The sequence below is a fragment of the Belonocnema kinseyi genome, chromosome 5 (assembly GCF_010883055.1).
Source record: "Belonocnema kinseyi isolate 2016_QV_RU_SX_M_011 chromosome 5, B_treatae_v1, whole genome shotgun sequence".
Taxonomy (NCBI): Eukaryota; Metazoa; Arthropoda; class Insecta; order Hymenoptera; family Cynipidae; genus Belonocnema; species Belonocnema kinseyi.
Genome location: NC_046661.1, coordinates 40,307,004 through 40,314,401, shown reverse-complemented (window position 1 = coordinate 40,314,401; position 7,398 = coordinate 40,307,004).

Genomic DNA, 7,398 nt, shown 5'->3' with positions numbered 1-7,398 from the left:
AAAAGAACAGAAAAGACGAAAGAAGATATAGGCTCCGATATAGGACCCTACATAGGACCCTATATAGGTTCCTGTATTAGAACCTATCAAAATGCGCAGTAATTTTTATTTAATCGTAAAAAACAACATTAAAAATAAAAAATTATAAAAACAAGGAAATAAGAATTAGTATGATTCAATTTTTATGCATATTATGAATTCTAATGATATACATTTATTGAAATGATACATGTTTCAGAGCAGCTTAGAATAGAATTTGAAGAAAAATAAGAAACAAATACAAAAATAATCATGATAAATACAATTTGCTTTTTATTTCGCAATTCTTTAATAAGTAATCCTAGGCAGAGTTACATAAAAAATGTATTATAATTGATATAAAAGTGTTGTGTAGAATGTAGAAAAGTTTACATGTTAGACAAAATCGAGTGTGAAGCACGAGATACGTGATGAGAATGTGTTCGTTAAAGCCAAAAGAGCTTTAACAAAAGAGAGTTCAAAATCACAAAATTACAGTTGTCGGCCCGTTCACCTTTGATTTTAAAAGGTCTGTGCCCGAATGCGGAATAAATGCAAAGATCAAGTGCGGAGTGCGATTGCCATCAGTCGCGTGCCGTAGGTGCGCTCAAACTCTCTTTTAACGGAAGAGAATTCACAATTACAAAATTACAGTGGTGGATGTTTTGAGTCTTAATTATAAAATGTTTACGAAAGAATGTGCGAAAATATAAAGACCGAGCGCGTAGCGCGAGGTAAATACATAATCGAGCGCGAAGCTCGAGATAAATGTACAGTTGAGTGCGAAGCGCGAGAACCAACAGTTGCGCACCCTAGGCTTCAATTTTAAAAATTCTATTTTTCAAAACTCTTAGAGGACAATATTCCATTGTCAATAATTATATTACATTTATTTTCTTATTACTTTTTCACGGCTTATTTCTCACGAAATAATAATAGAGGACATAGTCACCGTGTAAGAATTTCCGAATTATAAAATTGAAACCATTAAAAAATGAAGAAATTATTTCATTTTGACATATCAACTTTTTTAATTGAGCTTTCAAGTTCAAACTTGTTTGAAAATTTGTCGAATACAAAATTTTCCATTTAAAAGTGCATATTTTAAATTTCGAACTTTTCTGTTTTTCATTTGTTAATATCAGACAATTTTCTCTAATCAATATTTATGTTGAATAATAATTTCCTTACTTTCATAAAAATGAATAATGTAATTGATTTTTAATTAAAAAATGGATCTTCTTGGTTTCAAAATTCTTTTTCGTTGAATATATTCATTTTTTTATTTGAAACTTCAAATATTTGATTGAATGTTGAAGTCTTCAAATAAATTCGGTTTTGTGAAGATTCTTCTTTTTGCCTTAAAAATCAGCGGGTAGCAGACAGCAGCATTTGAATGGTTAGAATCGTTTGCTAATTTATTTTTTTACTTGCAATTCTGACATGACAGAAGAATTCTCGAGACATAACGGGTTTCCAAAGGGCCACGTCTTGATGATGGTGTCCCCAAATTTTGCGAAATACGTTGCGAAATGGAACAAGAAGCAGAGAAAATTGACATGCCATATCTGTGTATTTGTAAATGCATTTGTAATCATCCACCAAGCCAGCTGTTACCTTCACTCTACACGCGGAATCTTTCATGAAGGTTCCAGTGACATTTAAAAAACTATTTATAAAAATGTTCTGTAACATTTATTATTAAGTACTAACGCTTTTGTAAAAATAATGTTCATTAACCTATTTGACTAATTTCAAAATGCTGTTTCGAATTGAAAATTTCAAATTGAACTAATAAAAGTTATATAATTTTTGAATGCAAAACCTAAAACTCGCATAATTTTAAATTGTAACATGCCCAAATTAAAAACTATTCAGTTTAAAATTTAAACTTCTACGTTTTTTAGGAATTAAAATATTACCAATAGTGCTGGGACCACCTTCCAACTAACGTTGTATTTCACATTCTTGTTTTTTTCCTTACATCTCGTATAACACACATTATCTACAAAATTAGTACAACGAATATTATTAATGTTACAAAAATTACAGAATTACAATCGGCACCACTTAACCTTTAAATTACTTTTGTTCAACTTTAAAAAAAAGCACTTTTGGTAAGTTTACTGGCAAGCTAACTCCGAATTAAATTATGCATTATATACTTACGGCTTCGAAATATATGTATCTTTTTCGAAATTATCAACAACGAAAAAACACTGCACAAAAACAACTTTTGCTTTGCCTCACATTTAAATGACAGCCCCCTGGCGGAAGGAAGGAACCGAATGAAACCTCTACAAAGTACATGTAAAGACACCATTGGGTCCCCATTCGGTTCCCTTCTAAAGAACTAAAAAGAAACAGCAAAATCAACTTTTAAGGTGTTAAAATTCAGATTCTGCGATAAAATTCCCTATAGAAGTTCACGGAATAATCGCAATAGTTTTTTTTGGAACGGTAAAAAGTTTTAAAAAATATAAGACGTATAACGCCTGTTGACTGCTGCTTTTCAAACGCATCATATGTAAGTAGCAGTCAACAGGCGTTATAGATCTTATATATTTGTGTAACTTTTTACCGCTGCAAAAAAAAAAGTATTGCGATTACTCCGTGAGTTTCCAATAGAAAATTTAACGTAGAATCCGAATTTCAACAGTTTTAAAATTGACCTTGCTGTTTTTTTTTTTTAATTTTTAAAAAGGAACCGAATATGGGCCCAATGGGGTCTTTACGGGTACTTTGTAGAGGCTCCATTCGGTTCCTTCGGTTTGTCAGGGCCGTCACACTCGTCTCTCGGTACTATCGGATCTCGCAGATATTCGACTCTTAAGTTGAGAAAGCCCCCTCCCCCCATCCATTCCGAAAAAGTTGACATGCTTTGCCACCGCAAATGCATTAGCGTGGTTTCTCCTTACTATTACTTCGTGCCGATAACGTTTCTTTCTTTTCTTTCGTTATTGCTCACATTGCTACGCCTACTGTATGTTAAAATGTGAATTTCAAAATACGTCGTAGTTGTTGATCAGTTTCATGGAGAATAAACATCTTAATGCAAATCTTTGATTTATAAATAAGTAACATGTACTTTCAAAGACAAAGACAATATTCCTATAAAAATAATATAGGATTAAAATAGACTGAATTTGAATGGAATATGAATAGACTGAATTCGGAAAATACTCTTTTATTTCAAGAGAGAATTGGTGTATTAGTTTATTGTCTTCCATATCTTTACGCATCTTTTATTGTTAGTACTTTAATAAAAAAAATTAAGAAAACGTTTTTTTTGCAAGCAATAGTATTGAATCTTTATTTATATTATATACCTACACTGAAAGACTTTCCATTTTAATAAATGATAAAAACGTTTGAAACTTTAGTATTCTACAATATCAAAACACGGAAAAAATCATGTGATTTAAAAATTAATATAGTAGTTTTCAAATGGCGAATTTCATATTTTTGTTGCAATAAATGGAAAAAGTGTTACACTATTTATCACAAAAAGTATGAATATTTGATATTCAGTATATCAAAGTAAGCGAGCGATTTCAAGACAACATTCCAATAATAAATTTGAAAGACTAAAAACAATCTTTTCAAACTTTTGTAAAAAGAATATGAGGTTTTGAAATCCACTATACGAAAAATTATGATTCACCGTTAGAAAGAATTGAGTGCAAAAAGGAAGTATATCTGTAGTGGCAAAGTTTTTTGTCTCAAACATTCTCGTATTGTTTCATAAATTTACTAAATATCAATTTAATATTCTATTGGAAATTGTTATTAAAAAATCTGATTTTTGTCTCAATTTAATTAAGCATATCGCTTTTTGTTAAATATTTAAACGTTAAGCAAATGATTTAAATAACCAATATTTGTTCATAAAATGTTTTACATTGGCCATGATAGTTTTGTTTTTTAGTAAGACTTCATTCTATAAAAATAACATTCAATTTTGTCGTTCTGAAATCATTTTTATCATTTCTACCTTTAAATCACCCCCGTATACACACTCGTTCGTCCTCTGAAAGCTCGAAGTAAGTTTTTTTTTTTTGGTTTATGTTGATCCCGCAGAATAGCTCTTCACCGAAAAAAACGATGTTCTAATATTAAGAGTGTCATATTCTTACAGGCATATTCTTTGTAATATTCTTAATGAAGTAAGCGAAATTCTCTAACCAAAGGGATAAAGTTTCATGCCACGTGCTTTTTGATCAATTTCCCTTTCGATTCTTTTACCCGCGAAGTAGTTATAAATCGCGTGCGATTATCTTTTTTTCAGTGTTAGTATTCTCAAAATAATTAGAAATCGTTGTATTTTTTTAACTTCACTGGAAATTAGGACACAACATTTTTCTCTCAAAAATAAAAAATTACCGCATTAATTGCAAAAAAACAGAAATTTCAAAAATTTGTTTTCGAAAAAAATGTATAAACAAACAAAATTTATTTAAACAAATAAGAATTGATTGCAAAGTAATGTACTATTATCTAAATGACGCAGATATTTAATAATAAGAAAAACAGCTATCTAATGATTGATTAGAGACTCCTTAACAAAGTCTTAATATCTCGTACAAGCTAAATTTAAATCCAGAAACCTGAATCCTATTGTTCCGAAAACCAAAATTTCCCCATGTTAATCTTAATACTAACCGATTTGGCTCAAACTTGAATAGAATTTTTTTCCGGCAACCACACGAAATTGGGGGGGGGGGGGATTCCCTCTAATAAAAGAAAAAATGCCAATAGGTATGATTTTGGACCACCCCAATGTACACGCCTCTTTTCAGTCGTTCAAATCCATAAAATCTTCGTAAAACGTTTATAAATCGTTTTAGCGGGAAACCCGAAGTTCTTGGATTCACATCGTGAGCGCTCGGCTTTGCGGTACAATCGGCGGATTAGGCTAACCTCGGTAGATTATCGAAGCTATTCGGATTTTTTAATACAGTGTTTTGCAATTTCCTCAACTGAAGAAAACAATTTCTGTTAGATTCTATAACAGAAAATAAAAATATCTCTTATTACCTTTACTTTCCCTTTGGCTATATTAGTCTGTAGAATATTTATGTTAACTTTTGTACATCAATCTATTAATTCCTATAATTGCTTTTATATTATTTTAATATGTCATTATAAATTTTTCTTATTCTGCCTTTTAATACGTAAAATATCAGTCATTACTATTGAATATACCAATTCTTGTTCTAAAGATATGAAGTTTTCATATTCTAATTGTAAAGCTTCGTAATTACGCTAACAATAATTTTTATATTTACACGATTTCCCTAAATCGTAATCGACTATATCAATTATGAATATTAAAATATCAAGTATTATTATAAACTTTCTTTAAGTGTAGATAAACCAATTTATGATTGTATGTAAATTTACACAGTTTGAAATTATAACTGGATTATAAATCATAAAATTATCAAGTTACCCAGGCATAAATTGTAGAATTCGCGAAATTTTGAAAGTAGTCCCTCTGAAAATTTATTTAGAAATTGCAAGCTTATCAAGTCACCCAACAACCTTTTTAGATTTTGCAGAAATTTTCACATAGATAATTATTCAAAAATTACAAAACTGAAAATAGGGACTTTTCTTCATAAATTATAAATTTATCAAGTTACCCAGCAATAAACTTCAAAACTATCAAATTTCAACATTAGGGCCTTCTGCAAATTTATTTATAAATTCCAAGCTTATGAAGTTGTTTAACAACTAATCCGGATATTGTACTCAGAATTTGTCCTAGACGTCTCAGTTTTCCCCTAGATGCAAAAAGTAAGAAAAAGCCTATGGATTTTCTAGTCACACAGGCTATACAACAAATTCGTCTGCACGAGACAAGTGACTAGGCTACCCTTATGGATTTTTGAGCCGCTGAATCCGAATCTGGCTTCAGAATTCGCCTTACACATCTCAGTTTTCCCCTAGATGCAAAAAATATGGAAAAGCCTGGGGATTTTCTAATCACACAGGCCATACAAACAATTTGTCAGCACAAAAGAAGTGACTAGGTTATTCTTATGGGTTTTAAGCTGCTGAATCCAAATCTGGCCTTTGAAATTTTCCTACATGTATCAGTTTACCCCTAGATGCTGAAAATGGAGAAGAACCCAGAGATATTCTGGATATTATTTTTATAATACCAGTATACGGAAGAATAAATGTATTGGTACCATATTCTTATGTTTGGGACTCGTAAGGACCAAAATCATACACAAAAATTCCCCAAAGTGCTTACCGTTTCCCCTAACTAGGATAAATCTAGGGATTTTCTGTTCCCACAGGCCATAAAAAAATTTGCCTGCAAGGAACAAGTGACTAGGCTAACCTTATGGATTTTGAGCCGCTGAATCCAAATATGGTCTCAGAATTTCTCGTACACATCTCAATTTTCCCCTAGAAGCAGAAAATTGGCAAAAACCTAGGAATGCTTCTGACATTTTTTTGATAATACCAGTACACGCGAAAAAAGACACACTTCAAACGCGTCGCCTGTAAGTAGAAGTCAACGGGCGTTATACGTCTTATATTTTTTTTTTACTTTTTACCGTTGCAAAACAAACTATTGCGATTATTCCGTGACCTTCTATAGGGAATTTTAACGTAGAATCCGAATTTCAACAATTTAAAAGTTGATTTTGCTATTTTTTTAGTTTTTTAAAAAGGAACCGAATGGGACCCAATGGGGTCTTTACGGGTACTTTGTAGAGGTTCCATTTGGTTCCTTCGGTTCGCCAGGGATGCAGACAAATTTTTTTTGTGGGTCTGTGTTATTATTCCAAAATTACAAAACTAGCGAATATTGACTTTTCTTTATAAATTTTAAATTTATCAAGTTACCCAGCATAAATTTCAAAACCACCAAATTTCAAAATTAGGCTTCTGCAAATTTATTTACATATTGCAAGCTTATCAATTGGCCCGATTATAAATTTCGACATTACACAATTTTCCAGATTTACAATTTTAAAATATAAATGACAAATTTATCATTTCGTCAATTTTTTTCAAAATTGCCAAATTCATGACAGGTTAAATTATGAAATGTAAATCGTGGTGAGTTATTATTATTTTTTTTTAATTGTAAGATTATGAAATGCTGTAAATAAAATATGAGTAAAGTTACTATACTGATCACGGCGGTGTCTGGCCCCGTGCAATATCGAAATTTCAATTCCGGAGATTTGATAAACTCAACGATGAAAATCACTGTTAATCAAGAAATAATCTACTTCATTACAGGCATGAAGAACGTGTTTCTTTGTACAGTCTGTCAAGTTAAAGCGTGGGTGGCTTTACTCGCAGTCGGTAAGGTGTATCGACATGATTTTGGTGTCAAAATATTAAGAAGAGCTC